Consider the following 17,545-nt stretch of genomic DNA (forward strand, 5'->3'; position numbering starts at 1 on the left):
GAGCGTCTGCACTGCCCTCCTAGCACTCCTCTCTGTACGAGTGGTCTTGCTCTCCCGTGCTGCTCCCTGCATAGTTGATGGCACCTGCCCTCTTGACACTAACTGCTGTAGACTCAAAGTTATGTCCTTGAACATCGCTGTACACTTTCATGTAGTTTCCATGTTAAGGTCAGCTAGATTGGGGCTCACGCCTCCCCCAGCAATTTCATTTTTGGGTGGCATCCACATGGTGGGTGGCTGCAAAGCACCCCGTAAGCCTTTGAGCTGACACCCAACTCTAGGTTACCAGCCCCTCTGCATTAGTCCTACCATGCAGATGTCCGGGTGTAAGCGTAACCCCGTTAGCAGCCTACTTCCACATCTGTCCTACCATGTGGAAGTGCGGTGTAAGCCTAACCTTGTTAGCGGCCCCCTCCACATTCGTCCTACCATGTGGTGACCTGGGTGTAAGCCTAACCCCATTTCCCTCCGTGAATCCCAGTCTAGCCTAAACCTTGTCTTCAATATTGTGTGTGCAATGGGATGTTAACCCTTGTTTAAAGAGCCACAGGTAGCCCTTGGCAGATCATGCTGGCATAATTTCTGGCATAATCTTCGGATTTTGCCTAAAAATGATGCCCTGCCATAATGGACTTCTGAGACCAGACAGTTAGCATAACCTTAAAATGCTGGCCGAAGATGTATTGCTCCATGGATATTTAGGCATGTTAAAGGAAATAACCTGATGAAACTAGGCCAGCAGTGAAAGGGTTAATGGGGTGTTGCCCACGCTCATTTCCGGCTACTGAGCGCCGTCCCTCGGCCGCAGAATCTTGTAGAAGCTTGGCTCCACCAACATTCTGCTCTGGCAGTGTCTACCCGGCCGACGCTGAATCCTCTCTCGTACATACTTGGCTCTGCCAACATTCCGCTTCGGCCGTGTCTACGCATTTCTCTCCGTAGCCTCTCCCTCCGATGGCCGGCACTCCCCCGTACCGCAAGTTGCTGCGTGTTGTAGTTAATGTGTGTGTGTGTATGTGTTATCCCAGCACTAGTTGCTGTGTCTAACGTAGCTGTTCGCTACCATTGCTTCTGCGATGGGAAAGTCTGAGATCTGGGGTCTGAGGTGTGTGTGTGTGTGTGTGTCTTTATGTGTGTGTTTTTGGATGTGTGGGTGTGTGTGTGTGTGTGTGTGTGTGTGGGTGTGTGTGCATGTATGCATGATGTGTGTGTGCATGCATGTGTGCGTATGCATCAACATGTGTATGACTGTGGGTATGTGTGTACATGTCTTGTCTTTAATTTTGCTGCTACTTCCAGGCTGGTGACACACCATTACATGATGCAGCACAGAGAGGTGATGTTTCCGTAGTAGAATGTCTTCTCACTTCTGGACATTCGTTGGAACCAAAGAATAATGTAAGTCATATTATCCCATGAATGCTCGTTTTATGAGCAGAAAGAAGAATTACGTAGGTGAATACTTTTTAGCGAGTAGACTTCCGTGCCTTCTCTTCATGTTGTGACATACCTTCTCCCGTACATTGTCTCCTTCCGCATCAACAAGGTATTATAGCGGCACAAGCAAATGAGAGCAAGAACAATGATGTATGTATATGCATGGTGTATAATGGTCACGCATTAATCATTGTTGTTTTTCGCTATTCTGCTTTGACCCGGTTTTATCACTACACTGCTGGACATACTTCAGTGTGAAAAGGAGAAGGACAAAATGTTCCGAGTTATGACTAACTAACTGTCCACCAACGTAACCAGACCTTATACAGTCAGCGAGTGTGAATTTTTTTTTTATTTACAATGAACACAGCTCGCAGGCAAAGACAAAAAATTGCATAGTGGGCTTGCACACGGTCGAGTCTTGCAAGATGGAATCGGGCTTCTTACATCCAGATGATGGGGCAGTACTCCATCACTGGGCGCACAAAGGCATTGTAGGCTTGGATGCGACCGGGCGCGTCAAAAACGTGGAAAGCCTAACACAAAGCGCCAAGTCGCTGCTGTGTTGCCGGAAGGTAAGCTGACCATCAAAACTGACGCCCAAGATTTTGAGCTCCACTTGTTCCCTCAGGTTAGATCCGTTGAAATCAATCTGTGGCATGTTCCATTGGGTGCGGTGGAAGCTGACAATCACTACTTGGGATTTGGCTGGTTCAAATATCTATCTTCCATTCTTGACCCCAGAGGGAGATGTTGTTGACTGCTAGCTGGAGGGCTTGGGTGGTATCTTGTTGGATGGGGGGGGGGGGGGGTGATGTTGGTATGCAGTGTAGTGTCGTCTGCGAATGAGGCTAGGTCAGCACCGGCTGGTAGGTGGTCCTCGCAGTCGTTCACGTATATGAGGAAGAGAGTCGGACCCAGAATACTGCCCTGGGGGACTCCAGCCTGAATTGGGAGCCTTGAAGATGTCTGGCCACAAATGACCATTTTGATGGTAGCATTCACTAAGGTAGCTGCTGAGCCACTGGTGCAGTTGCCCACGTAGGCCGTATACGTTGGACTTGTGTAGCACACCGGGGTGTGATACACGATCAAACGCGCCGGCTATGTCAATGGCGAGTATGCGTACTACGCCTTTCTCCCCGGCTGTATGCAGCCACTGATCGTGGAGGCTGGAAAGGAGGTCGGCTACATGATGGCCATGGCGAAATCCAAACTGTCTTTTGGAGAAGACGTTGTTCGACTCGAGGAAATTAGTTATTGTTCTGTTAATAATTGTCTCCATCACTTTGGCCAGAATACACAAGAGCAAAATTGGACGGTAATTGGAGGGTAGAAACTTTGATTTCCGTTTAAATATAGGGACTATGTTGGCAATATACCATGTCTTGGGCTGTATCCTAGTGTGGAAGCACCGCGTGAACAGTGTAGAAATAGGTTGAACCAGTTCAGCAGAACAGGTTTTCAACACTCGTGCCGGTATCCCATCCGGCCCGGTTGCCTTTGATGGGTTGAACTGCCGAAGGGTTCGCTCGACAACAGCCACACGGAAACGGACATCCGAAAGAGCCTGTTAATTTCGAGGCTTGACATATGGGAATGAGGCTGACAGGTCATCTTGCAAAATAGCGGGCCATGCATTCTCCTTTGTCTGCGCTGGCTGTGTACTCACGTCCATCGGGATGACGTATTGTCGGAACAGTTTGACTACACCCATTCCCAGAGGCACACTAGACGGTGTGCCACCAGTCACTGGGTGGCAGCTGCTTTGTTTGTTTGTTATTTGTATTCTTTATTTAGAGTGGGAAGTCCAAAACAGGCCCTAGCCTAATACCAATGGTCCCACTAGAGAGGGAATGCTGTATATATGTGCATAAGGATCAGTGAGGGTAACAGCAACTAGTAGGGAAAGAAAAAGAGAGAATAAATACAACTCAAAACAGGAGTTGTGACTTGCATAGGAAGAAAATAATGGAAATAGCAGTATTTTGAGGTCATTTTCTGTCTCAGTTTCGCCATGAAAGCACTCTTCGCAGTTTTGAGACAGGCAACCGTTGAGAGCCTAGCATCTTGGTAAGCTTACTGCCGATCGTCGTCAGACGGGTCATCTCTCAGGCATCTCCATGCACGTCATTTCCTCACTGTGGCAGCAGTGCACTCAGGGTCCACTATGGAGGATCGAATGCACGGGTTTTCAGGGTTTTAGAGGGTATGAATCTCTTCATTCCCGCCAGGATCCTCTCTGAGATGCCAGTGCATGACAGGTCTAGATCAGTTCGAGCAATAGCTGCCCAATTGGTGGTTCTGAGGAAGTGACGAAGCCTGGCCCAATCAGCATGCTGATACCTCCATACAGTTCATGATATGGGAAGCTCGCGTGACACACGGATCTGGAAGTTGGCAAGTAGACAGGCATGGTCAGATTTGCCAAGAGGTGGCAAGACAGAAACCAATGATTCTACGGGTAGGTCGGATATAATCAGGTCCAGTGCGTTGCAGCCGTGCGGTGGTTGATCGACTAGCTGTTCAACACCGTGCATGTAGCACATGTCCTCTGCATGCTCGACACCTCTAGTTGTTCTGCTACTGTGGAGCCACTCTTGGTTGTGTACATTGAAGTCCTAGCAACTATCACAGCAGAGTTGCGGCAAAATGGCACAAAACTGATAAGGAGTACTGAGACATACGGCGACCTGACTCCTAGCTCCAACACTTCTCAAAGGCGCACAAACCAACAACCTCCCAACTTGGAAGACTCAGGTTCGAAAAGGTCCAAGAGGGGAAGGAAAGCGCAATGAAGAAGAGCACGAGCCCCGCGCCACGGCAACAAAAATGCCAAACGTTACTGGATGATGACGAAACTAGTAAGACTATTGGACATACCGGTGTACTATAGTAGAATGACCCCCCAGCAGATGGACCCCGGGCATTGTACTATAATTATAGTAGAGTGACCCCGGGGGCAATCTACTATATAGTACAATGACCGGGGCGTCGTTCTACTATATAGTAGATTTCCCCCTGTCATTCTACTACAGAGTCCACCAGACGGGTCGTTTCGCATGTGCAGGTAGAAAGGGATGGAGTTTACACCACAGATTCCAAGTGGACATTATGGATTGTGGCAAGAGTCCGGGGTTATGTACTCTTGGTTGTGGGAATATGTGGTGAAAAGTCCACAACATTTGTACATAGGTCGCGCACTTTTCCTCTTTAGGAGACATGAACATCCCACCTTGAGTGGGATTGTTTTTGTTTCGGAGTTGGAAGAAAGTTTGCAGAAAGTTCAGTGTTTCTTTGCGTTTTCTGTGTGCTCCTTGCTCTTTTTGGATTCTACTATATAGTACAATGACCGGGGGGGGGGGAGGGGGGGGGGCCTTCCACTACGGGGGTCATTCTACTATATGACACCGGCCTTACTACAACTCGACGACGTAACAAACCACCCAACTTGGGAGGCTCAAGTTTATGTAGTAAACAAAGAAAGGGGAAGCTAAGCGAAGACGAATTGTGACAAACGGAAACGTCAGCATTCTACTGAACTTCACTACACTGTATCATGTAAATATGATAGACTAGTTATGTGCAATAACAAGTTGTTCCACATGACGTACGTTTTGCCGAATAGGTCATGGCGGCTCATACAGTGTGCAAAGTTGAACTCCGATGGTGAGCCAATTAAATTAAATTATGGTGAAAAAGGAGAAGGAAAAAATGTTACGAATTATGACTAACTGTCCACCAACGTAACCAGATCTTATACAGTCAACGAGTGCGACAAAATGGTGGTTGGTGGACAGTTAGCATAACTCGTAACATTTTGTCCTTCTCCTTTTTCACCATAATTTAATTGGCTCACCATCCGAGTTCATAATTCATTGTATTTGCTCTTGTTTGCTCTTGCGTGTTTATCACCTGAGGAGAAGGTACGGAAGTTTAGTCGCGAAACCATTAGTTTTGAGAATGTTGTTGAAGAGCCGGAGGTTTGTCCTATCAACATTTTTCCTTAGCTTCATTAGCCTGGAAAACGATAATGAGTTACTTGCGTCACCTCAAACTCGCTCGTAAGTCCAATGTCTTGAAGAGATCTGGTATATGTTTCCAAGTTGGCTGTTCGAGGATCGCAGTATCTCGGCTTCCTCCGGAATCCCTCTGGAGTGCTGGACTCCATGTGTCATTGTGTGATCTACAAGCGCTTTGTCCGCCCGGGCACAAACCACTCTGGCTCGCCTCATCCAACAGGATGGCCATCGCCTAATCAGTGAGAAACCCTACCTTTGCCTCCTGTACAATATGCATTGTCTAGATGCACATCGCCTTCTACAGATGATGTTGCCACATGTTGTACATAGATACATAGATACACACGAGTCACAGAAAAACCACGCGTCTTGATGGCTGTAACTTAAAGTTTCATGCCATAATTATAGCAATCTTCAGACAACTGATTACAGTGATGCACAGCTAGTGTGGTATTTATACAGCAGCATAGGAAGGAATCTGTGAAGGTTTGAGGTCTGGTGGGTGCAAAAGTCCTGGATGGAAAATGTGCCAAACTCACATGGTCCGTGAGTGAGAAAAGAAATATGATATGGCAGGAAGGCAAGCAAGGCTGTGTGAAAGGATGATAATGATAATGTGGCTTGCCTGTAATCACAATCATGCAGGTGCAAGATGCCACACACTTTGGTAAGCGCTTAAAGGGGAAGTTAAGGCAAAAATTAAAATTTCACCAGTTGCAGTCTCCGGGGTGCTGAGTCGAATGGTCTTGGTCAGAGAAAGCTGACACGCTCCCTTCCTACTTGAATCCCTATCGAACTCGCACACTTCCACCGAAACTGGGTGACTGCGCCCTACTCGATGGGGATTTGTATGCAAAATGTCACTAAAAGCGCCATTTCGTTCTTATAAAAGCACGGATGACCGCGATTGGCCCAGCGTTCCTCCTTTATTCCCGATCGAACATGGTTGAACAAGTGGTCACGTGCTCCTGGGTGCCCAAATCACCTGGTCACCACGCCAGCAGGCGACAACTTTCACACCAAGGTTCAACTCGAGTTCAACTAGAGTGACAGGACTGCACCCAAAAAAGGTCAAACAGGCTAGTAAGTTGTACCCTGCAGGCACGGTGACCAGGTGATTGGTGTACGCAGGAGCACGTGACCGCTTGTTCAACCATGTTCGATTGGGAATAAAGAAGGAACGCTGCATCGCAGCCTTTTCCGACCAAAACCAGTCGACTCAGCGTCCAAAAGACTACAACATATGGGCCAATCACGGTCATCCGTGCTTTTATAAGAACGAAATGGCGCTTTTAGTGACATTTTGCATACAAATCCCCATCTAGTAGGGCGCAGTCGCCCAGTTTCGGTGGAAGTGCGCGAGTTCGATTGGGATTCAAGTAGGAAGGGAGCGTTTCAGCTTTCTCGGACCAAGACCATTCGACTCAGCACCCCGAAGACTACAACTGGTGAAATTTTAATTTTTGCCTTACCTTCCCCTTTAAAATAAGTTGGAGGAGGGGAGATACTTGCTCTTCAATGCACCAACTAAACAGGTGCAAGATGGAAATTTCCACGCGCTGTGATGGCTATATGTGCTTAGAATGGGCGAGGAACATGAAAAGAAATGACCACGATGACGCGACGTCAAGCGAGGCTATATGCAAGATACCACACCCGTAATTAGAAGGGCTGCAGACGGGTGCAAATGGCTGTCGTGCGTCATGTGGCTGCAAGTCACGTGACTCCGTACCCACCAAGCAGGAACTTGGCAGAGTGCCTGCACTTTGATACGAGCTCCGTTCGTTTGTTGAGGAAGGTGCTGCGATCGGATATGCTGATGTGATATTTCTCTGCGATACATAGGTTGCAACGCTTGGTGACATTGGTGTAAGCCCGTGTACATTCCTTGATGGACCAGCCAATCTCATAGGCCTTGTTCTGGCGTTTTAGGCTCCAGACATACTTTGCCAGCTTCGTACTTGCTTCATACCGCTCGTGGCGCAGCGACGTCATATGATTTCCATACCTGGACTTGAAATCCGGTGCCCACATTCCAGTGTATGTCTTCAGGGCGCTGTCCAACGTTACTTCGGCCTCATACACCACATTGGTCGACTTGCATTCACCTTTCAGTGGACAAGATGCGGCGACTCGGCAGTTGCAGGGGACTCTCTCGTGCTTTGGTTGCATCATTTTCTTGTTGTGGCCTTTGATCCGCGTTTCCATACTAGGCATGCAGCTATAGCCGACTTTCAAGGTGTTTCTGTTGAAGAGCTTTCGCAGTTTGGCGTTCTTGGGGAAATGCTTGCTTACTAGTGCGAGAAACTGGCCTCCGATGTTTGTCCTGACATTGGCGCTATACGGAGAATAGAACCAGATGATGTCTCGCCCGCATTTCCTCTTGCGACTTGACTGGGTGTTCACATCGTCGTACACGAGCACTCTGGGGTGGCCACTGGCAGCTAGCGCGTCGGCGAACTCAGGCACGGCTTCCTCAAAGACTTCCTTTGAGCTGGAAATCATCGCCAGACGCTTGTTGATGCCAACGGGTAAGCTCTTCAACACTTGCAGTGGGTGGTTGGACTTTGCGCTTACGTAAAGCGGAGTGTCGTTTGGCTTACGGTATGGCTTGAACGTACCGGATTCCAGGCACATGGTTATATCCAGGTAGTTGACTGTGCGCAGGTTGCTTTCTATCGTTATTTTCAGGCCGCACGACTTGAATACTTCAATTACCGTAGTTCCGCGCATATAAGCCCATGAGCTAATATACGAAATAATGCATTTTCCGGGAAAAAAATGGTAATAATGGTTCGCTTTTTAGCCCTGCGCCTATATTCGAATTTTGAAGGCAGCTGGCATGCGAAAAAGTACAAGTCTGTGCGCGGTTGTCCGCCTTCCGTAGGTACCGGTACTGGTAATGTAGTCTGCACTGACAAGTGACATGCTGTACTATCGGTTCCGTAACGGTGTTGGGTTTGTTTATTAGCCCATGGGCCTATAAACGGAGGTGGGGTTATATGCGGATATAGGCCCATGGGCTTATATGCGGATATAGGCCCATGGGCTTATATGCGGATATAGGCCCATGGGCTTATATGCGGATATAGGCCCATGGGCTTATATGCGGATATAGGCCCATGGGCTTATATGCGCGGACCTACGGTATTTGTTTTATCACTCTGTCTGCTACGGGTCCACTCGCATCCTTCAGCACTGCAAGTCCATCGTCACGGTAGAGCCCCACCGACGTCCAGTCCAGGTGCACAGCTAGCTTGGGGAGGATGTAGGCTCCAACAATTTCACAAGCCTCCGCACCGTCGTATGCGCCCATGGTAACGTCGAACATATCACCTCGGTTTTCTTAGACCATGCCTGACCCTGGGCAAATAGCAGTGACTTGCAGGCATCAATAATCACATTCATGTCGTCGTCGCTGACCTGCACATGCTGCTTAGCGAATTCCAGGTCGTCCTACAAGAGCTCCTTCGTGATCGACGGGTAGAAATTGACAATGTCAAATACTACAAACGCATGGCGCTTTTTCTCCTCTATGCTCTTGAACCAATTAATAACATCGGCCGTGCTTCTCCAAAGCATCGCTCCTGTAGCGTCATGGAGCTGCCTTGTGATGTTAGCTAGGGTGCTCTTGCTGACGATGCCTAGCTCACTTTTTGCTGGATTTATTAGGCGGCACGGTAGGGCACGGTGGAAAATCTCTTTATGGTCTTTTAGCGTTATGAAACATTCGGACTTGGCGAGTACCTCCGTCCTGTCCGCTATGTCAAGCCGTTCCGCAATTTCCCTTGCCTCCAGGTTGATTTGACTGTACGCACCCTCCGGTGCATGCTGATAGGTCTTGGTGATGTTGTCGTGTAACAGTTTTTTGTAGTTATCGACCGTCGTAATATACAGGTTGCGCGTCTTGTCGGCGGGTACTATCACGTCTGGCGAGTTGCTGATACGCTGCAGGTCTTTCTTCATCTTTGCTTGGTTGTCATTTGTTGCTTTCCACCGCATCCTCTTTATAACGCTTTCTACTTCTCAATTAGTCGTTTCCGGTATTCCTTGGCCGTTGGCATCGGGATGTTCTTGAGCGAGTATCCCAAGTTGATGCGCGTGGTTTTTCTGTGACTCGTGTGTAATAAACATAGAAAGGGGAAGCTAACCAAAGACAAATTGACTCAAACCGAAACGTCAATATTCTACTGAACTCCACTATCATGTAAATGTGATGGACTAGTTATGTACAACAACAAGTTCTTCCACACGACTTACGTTTTGCCGTATAGGGCATGACGGCTCATCAGGTGTGCATAGTTGAACTCGGATGGTGAGCCAATTAAACTATAGTGAAAAAGGCGAAGGACAAAATGTTACAAGATATGATTAACTGTCCACCAACGTAACCAGATCCTATACAGTCAGTGAGTGCCACAACATGGTTGTTGGTGGACAGTTAGTCATAACTCTTAAAATTTTGTCCTTCTCCTTCATCACCTTAATTGAATTGGCTCACCACCCGAGTTCATAATTCATTGTATTTGCTCTTGTTTGCTCTTCCTTGTATATCACCTGCGGAGAAGTAACGGAAGTTTACTCTCGAAACCCTAACTTTTCAGAATATTCTTGAAGAGCCTGAGGTTTGTCCTGTAAACATAGCCAGCATTTTTCCTTAGCTTCTTTAGCCTGGAAAACAATAATGAGTTTTCTTGCGTCACCTCAAACTTGCTCGTAAGTCCAATGTCTTCAAGAAATCTTGTATATGTTTCCAAGTTGGCTATTCGAGGATCGTAGCATCTCGGCTTCCTCGGAATCCCTATGGAGTGCTGGACTCCAGGTGCCATTGTGTGATCTACAAGCGGTTTGTCCGCCCGGTGCTGGAGTATGGCATGGTCATGTGTATGAGCTCAACACAAACCGCTCTGGCTCGCATCACTGCTGTCCAACGGGGTGGCCATCGCCTAATTGGTGAGGGAACCTACCTTTGCCTCCTCTACAATATACATTGTCAGGATGCACATCCCCTTTCTACAGAGTATGTTGCCACCCCAGCAGCCCCAACACCAAACGGTCCACTCCACCCGTAGTACATTTCAAAGATGTAATGCCCACGCACACCAACAGGCAAATAAACTTCCCGTCCCATCCCGAGACAACCTGTGTCGAGCCTATCGTCACGCAGTTGCCCCGTCTGGAACCAGCTGCCGGCTGGAGTCTTCTCTGGTTCATTCTGCACCAAGAACTTGCAACATTTCAAGGTTGCAGCCGACCGCTATTTGAAGAACAACGACTGATCGTGGGTGGGCACATGATCATCTCTGAGTATCAGCATCATAATTATCTGCCTCACCCCATCACATTCAAATTCCGCTCCACATACTCCTCCATATTACAGGTGTCCTTCTTTTCTCTCCTTCTCCTCCTTACACTGTCTTTCTTATCCTTCCCATCCTTCTAATGTACTGTCTCTCCTTCTAACCTTTAGTATCATGTACCTGTCACTCCTTTCATTTTTACTTCTTTCTTTTTGGTGAATTTCACCTTTGAACTCAGCGACGCCAGACATAAAGTTTACCGCGTAAGAAGAGGACAACGGTGGAATTGCTTTCTAGACGTATGGATTCAGAGGTCAAATTCACGAGTTTCAACAAACGTCTACAGGAAGTTTACACAGAAGGGACGTTACATTAACTTCACCTCGCACCATCCAAAGTCCTCTAAACGCACCATTGACATAATTATGGGAAGGGAGCTGATAGGTCATCTTGGCCAAGACTGCATTTGCCTGCAATATAGCGGGCCATGCATTCTCCTTTGTCTGCCCCTGGCTGTGTACTCACGTCCATCGGGATCACGTAATATCGGAACAGATTGACTGCGCCCATTGCCAGAGGCACACTTGACGGTGTGCCACCAGTCACTGGGTGGCAGCTGCTTTGAGGTCATTTTCTGTCTCAGTTTCGCCATGAAGGCACTCTTCGCAGTTTTGAGACAGGCAACCGTTGAAAGCCTAGCATCTTCGTAAGCTGACTGCCAATCGCCGTCAGACGGGTCATCTCTCAGGCATCTCCATGCACGTCATTTCCTCACTGTGGCAACAGTGCACTCAGGGTTCCACCATGGAGGATCTAATGCACAGGTTTTCAGGGTTTTAGAGGGGATGAATCTCTTCATTCCCTCCAGAATCCTCTCTGAGATGCCAGTGCATGACAGGTCTGGATCAGTCCGAGCAATAGCTGTCCAATTGGTGGTTCTGAGGAAGTGACGGAATCTGGCCCAATCAGCATGCTGATACCTCCATACAGTTCTTGATATGGGAGGCTCGCGTGATGCACGAATCTGGAAGTCGGCAAGTAGACAGGCATGGTAAGATTTGTCAAGAGGTGGCAAGACAGAAAGCAATGATTCTATGGGTAGGTCGGACATCATCTGGTCCAGTGTGTTGCAGCCGTGCGGTGGTTGGTGGACTAGCTGTTCAACACCTTGCATGTAGCACATGTCCTCTGCATGCTCGACACCTCTAGTTGTTCTGCTACTGTGGAGCCACTCCTGGTTATGTACATTGAAGTCCTAGCAACTATCACAGCAGAGTTGAGGCAAAAATGGCACAAAACTGACCAGGAGTACTCAGACATTCGGCGACCTGACTCCTTGCTCCAACACTTCTCCGAGGCGCACAAACCAACAACCTCCCAACTTGGAAGGCTCAGGTTCGCAAAGGTCCAAGAGGGGAAGGAAAGTGCAACGAAAAAGAGCACGAGCTACGCGCCACGGCAACAAAGAATGCCAAAAGTTACTGGATGATGACGAAACTAGTACTTCATAAGACTATTGGACATACCGGCCTTACTACAACTCGACGACGCAACAAACCACCCAACTTGGGAGGCTCAAGTTTATGTAGTAAACAAACAAAGGGGAAGCTACGCGAAGACGAATTGTGACAAACCGAAACGTCAACATTTTACTGAACTTCACTACACTGTATCATGTAAATATAATAGACTAGTTATGTGCAATAACAAGTTGTTCCACATGACGCACGTTTTGCCGTATAGGTCATGGCGGCTCATAAGGTGTGCAAAGTTGAGCTCGTATGGTGAGCCAATAAAATTATGGTGAAAATGGAGAAGGACAAATGTTACGAGTTATGACTAACTGTCCATCAACGTAACCAGATCTTATCCAGTCAGCGAGTGCGACAAAATGGTGGTTGATGGACAGTTAGTCAGAACTCGTAACATTTTTATCCTTCTCCTTTTTCACCGAAATTTAACTGGCTCTCCATCCGAGTTCATACTTCATTGTAATTGCTCTTGTTTGCTCTTCCTTGTATATCACCTGAGGAGAAGGTACAGAAGTTTACTCGCGAAACCATTAGTTTTCAGAATGTTGTTGAAGAGCTGGAGGTTTGTCCTGTCAACTTTTTTCCTTAGCTTCATTAGCCTGGAAAACGATAATGAGTTACTTGCGTCACCTCGAACGTGCTCGTAAGTCCAATGTCTTGAAGAGATCTGGTATATGTTTCCAAGTTGGCTATTCGAGGATCGCAGTATCTCGGCTTCCTCCGGAATCCCTCTCGAGTGCTGGACTCCAGATGTCATTGTGTGATCTACAAGCGCTTTGTCCGCCCGTGCACAAACCACTCTGGCTCGCCTCATCCAACAGGGTGGCCATCGCCTAATCGGTGATGGACCGTACCTTTGCCTCCTATACAATATGCATTGTCCAGATGCACATCGCCTTCTACAGAGGATGTTGCCACCCCAGCAGCCCCAATCCCAAACAGTCCACTCCACCCGTAGTACGTTTTGAAGATCCACCCACGCACACCAACTGGCAAATGAACTTCCAGTCCCTTCCCGAAACAACCTGTGTCGAGCCTACCCTCGCGCAATTTTCCCTGTCAGGAACCAGCTGCCCGCCGGAGTCTTCTCTGGTCCATTTTGCAGAACAACTTACAAAGTTTCAAGGTTGCAGCCAATCGCTGTTTGAAGACCAACGACTGATTGTGGGCACATGATCATCTCTGAGTATCAGCATCATATCTGCCACACCCCATGATTTTTAAATTCCGCTCCATGTACTCCTCCCAATAACGTGTTTCCTTCTTTTCTCTCCTTCTCCTCCTAACACTCTCTGTCTTATCTTTACCCGCCTTCTAAATGTACTGTCTCTCCTTTTGCTTGCTCATCATGCACAGTAGTAGTAGTAGTAGTAGAATTTTTTTTTTAAATCCCTACAGACGTTGCCGTCTTTTTACAGGCAACCCTAGGTCCTCTTTGCAGAGCGAAATGAAAGCATGTAACCTGGTAACGTGTCAAAGCTGTGTGGACCCTGGCTAGTGGCTAGCGTCAAACCATACTGAACTAACGTCTGTTGCATAGCTACGGGATTAATATTTTATTTGGTATTTATTTTTAATTTTTTAACTTTTTTTGTGTCACGCCTAGCCTTGTGCTATCCCGTATTTGTCCCGCACCGTACCGTACCATCAAAGACAGCTGGCCACAAACAGCTGGCCACAATATTTTTGGTTGTTTGTGCCATCAGCATGCCTGGCGCTATCCCGTACCTGTCTCGTTTCTGACGGTCACGGGCGTTCTGGAGTCGACGGGATGTCTGTCCTGACGTTTCCTGTGACCAGCGCTGACTCTGCCGATCACGGGCGTTCTGGAGTCGACGGGATGTCTGTCCTGTCGTTTCCTGTGATCGGCGCTGACTCTGCCGATCACGAATGTTCTAGAGTCGACGGGATCTCTCTTCCGACGTTTCCTTTGACCGGCGCTGACTCTGCCGATCACGGGCGTTCTCGAGTCGACGGGATCTCTTTTCCGACATTTCCTGTGACCGGCGCTGACTCGCCCGTTCAGGATTATTTTGGAGACGACAGGATCTCTCTTCCAAAGTATGATTTTGCTGACGCTTCCAGTCACCTATTCGGCAACTAACATTCATTCTAAAATTTACTTGTCTTCCTACTTCGTATTTCTTTCCAGAAAATCTACCCAAACAGCAGGGAGTCGTTTACATAATACGACTCCCTGCTATACATCTATAAGTTATAATTATTATGCTATCGGCCTACATGCGATTCCCGGGCTGGTCGACAGGCGGCCCAGCCAGCCTGCTAGTGGGATCTCGGCCTCGCACACAAATCCACACAAAATGTTACTGCACTGAATGCATTCCCCCGATACACTTCGCATATATACTCATTCTCTTAATGGTACCGTACTCTTGAAGTCTTGATGGTACGGGACAGGTACGGGGTAGCGCCAGGCATGCCGATGGCACAAACAAACAAAAATATTGTGGCCAGCTGTCTTTGCTGGTACGGTACGGTACAGGACAGATACGGGATAGCGCCAGGCGTGACACAAACAAACAAACAAACACAAAATTAAAGCTGTGTGGAACCTGGCTAGCGCCAGACGTTACTGAAGTAACGTCTTCTGCATAGCTACGGGAATTGAAGCTGTGTGGACCCTGGCTAGCGCCAGACGTTACTGAAGTAACGTCTTCTGCATAGCTATGGGAATAATACAAAGCTCAACAAGAATTGATACGTAGTGATCAATAGTTAATACGTTCGATTTCAAGAAAGGAATAGAGAGGGAGAGTGAGAGTGAGAGAGAGAGTGAGAAAGAGAAAGACATACTCACACTCACAAACAAGTACCCCTTGCTCACACAAATACGTCACATACACACACCTGCAGTTACATACATTTATGCAAAGTAAACGGCATGCTCTCATGCGCGCACACACATGTGTACGCCTGCGTGTGTGTGCTCAACATTCGTGGACATGCACGAGCACACACACTTACACACAACATGTGCCATGCCATGTTCATTACAAGTAGATTTTGCCTGTATTTCACCTGATGATCAGGCATGAAAGTATACTAGTGAAAATTGTATTCTTGTGTCCAAGGAAATTGTTCATCAATTCCCAAAGAAATCTTCATTGACAATGATCCAGAACTCCCTATGCCATTGCCGGTGTTACCTTTACTCATTAGCTGTGTTTCTTTGTTCCTGTGTGTGTGTTTTTGCGCATGCATGGTTGTGTGCATGGTTGTGTATTTGTGTGTGTGTGTGTCTATGTGTGCATGCGCATGTGTGTGTGTGTGTGTGTGTGTGTGTGTGTGTGTTCATGCATATGCATATTTTTATGTGTTTGTGAATCGTCATGTGTATGTGTGTATTTGTGTATGTTTATGTGTGTTTGTGTGTACTCGGTTTGTATTCATTAACATTACTACTTCCAGAAGGGTCGCACACCATTACACTTTGCAGCACGGAATGGTCATGTTTCTGTAGTAGAACATCTACTTAATTCTGGACATTCGTTGGAACCAAAGGATAATGTAAGTCAGGATATCCCTGGTGCATTCTTGTTAGTGTATGAACACAAAAATCAGATTATATGGGTGTACATAGTGCATGTGTATCAGGTCTCATGTTCATCTGTTGTACGCACAATAATACATGCACAATTGGAAAACATTTTCCAAGGAGAACAATAGTTTTCACTATCTTCAACAGCCTATTATTATTATTATTATTATTATTTATCAATTGTGCACTCATAATCATGTATAAACAATTAAAATGAAACAATTCCAGAACGTTTTCGTGTGACCATCATCAGTGGAACATCGTCACATAGTAAGAATCACTAAAACAACCAGTTATATAGCTAGAGTAACATGAAAAGAAGCGTGAGAATGCAGCACAGCTAGCGGTTATGCATAACGCGTGTAGTGTGAACCTTTGCAGTGTATCTGAGAATGGTAGCAGTAGATGAATGTGGCAGCTGTGAGTGCGTGTGAACAAAAACTGGTGAGTGCGTATTATTTAAAAAGTGTGAGTGCTACAACATTTTCTTTTTGCTTGCATAGAACAGGGTCACGTGTGCGAATATATACAGCTTCCAACACCTGCAACTGCTTAAAGAAACGCGCGCGACAAATAACACTAAACCAGGAATCGTCAAACAACTTACGACAATCCGGACTGGACACCAAATGCTTGTAGATGGCAGACTTGCTCTTGTCGATGTCGAACTCCTCCTCGTCCGTATCACTCTCATCCTCCACTTCCCGTTCCTGCTCACCCTTACTTTCCTCCTGACCATCCTGTTCATCCCCATCATCATCCTCCATCTCCATCTCCTCATGCCATCGCTTCTTTCTCCTTGACGTGTTCACTGCTGCGCCCGTACTTTCACCTGCCACTACTGGTTCCGCCTTCTCCATTTTTCTTTGACCGGCGCTGACTCTGCCGATCACGGGCGTTCTCGAGTCGACGGGATCTCTTTTCCGACATTTCCTGTGACCGGCGCTGACTCGCCCGTTCAGGATTATTTTGGAGACGACAGGATCTCTCTTCCAAAGTATGATTTTGCTGACGCTTCCAGTCACCTATTCGGCAACTAACATTCATTCTAAAATTTACTTGTCTTCCTACTTCGTATTTCTTTCCAGAAAATCTACCCAAACAGCAGGGAGTCGTTTACATAATACGACTCCCTGCTATACATCTATAAGTTATAATTATTATGCTATCGGCCTACATGCGATTCCCGGGCTGGTCGACAGGCGGCCCAGCCAGCCTGCTAGTGGGATCTCGGCCTCGCACACAAATCCACACAAAATGTTACTGCACTGAATGCATTCCCCCGATACACTTCGCATATATACTCATTCTCTTAATGGTACCGTACTCTTGAAGTCTTGATGGTACGGGACAGGTACGGGGTAGCGCCAGGCATGCCGATGGCACAAACAAACAAAAATATTGTGGCCAGCTGTCTTTGCTGGTACGGTACGGTACAGGACAGATACGGGATAGCGCCAGGCGTGACACAAACAAACAAACAAACACAAAATTAAAGCTGTGTGGAACCTGGCTAGCGCCAGACGTTACTGAAGTAACGTCTTCTGCATAGCTACCGGAATTGAAGCTGTGTGGACCCTGGCTAGCGCCAGACGTTACTGAAGTAACGTCTTCTGCATAGCTATGGGAATAATACAAAGCTCAACAAGAATTGATACGTAGTGATCAATAGTTAATACGTTCGATTTCAAGAAA

General features: G+C 47.2%; 1 protein-coding gene across 1 annotated transcript in view; it reads left to right on the forward strand.

Annotated features, from left to right (window-relative positions):
- The first annotated feature begins 1,307 nt into the window (after positions 1 to 1,307).
- Positions 1,308 to 17,545, forward strand: part of LOC135829090 (uncharacterized) — a 210,879-nt gene continuing 194,641 nt past the window's right edge. The window contains exons 1-2 of the mRNA XM_065341495.1: positions 1,308 to 1,398; positions 15,721 to 15,819. The gene's annotated coding sequence lies outside the window, so the exon portion shown is untranslated. The remainder of the gene's footprint in view (positions 1,399 to 15,720; positions 15,820 to 17,545) is intronic.

This window comes from Sycon ciliatum, chromosome 13, assembly GCF_964019385.1.
Source record: "Sycon ciliatum chromosome 13, ocSycCili1.1, whole genome shotgun sequence".
NCBI lineage: Eukaryota > Metazoa > Porifera > Calcarea > Leucosolenida > Sycettidae > Sycon > Sycon ciliatum.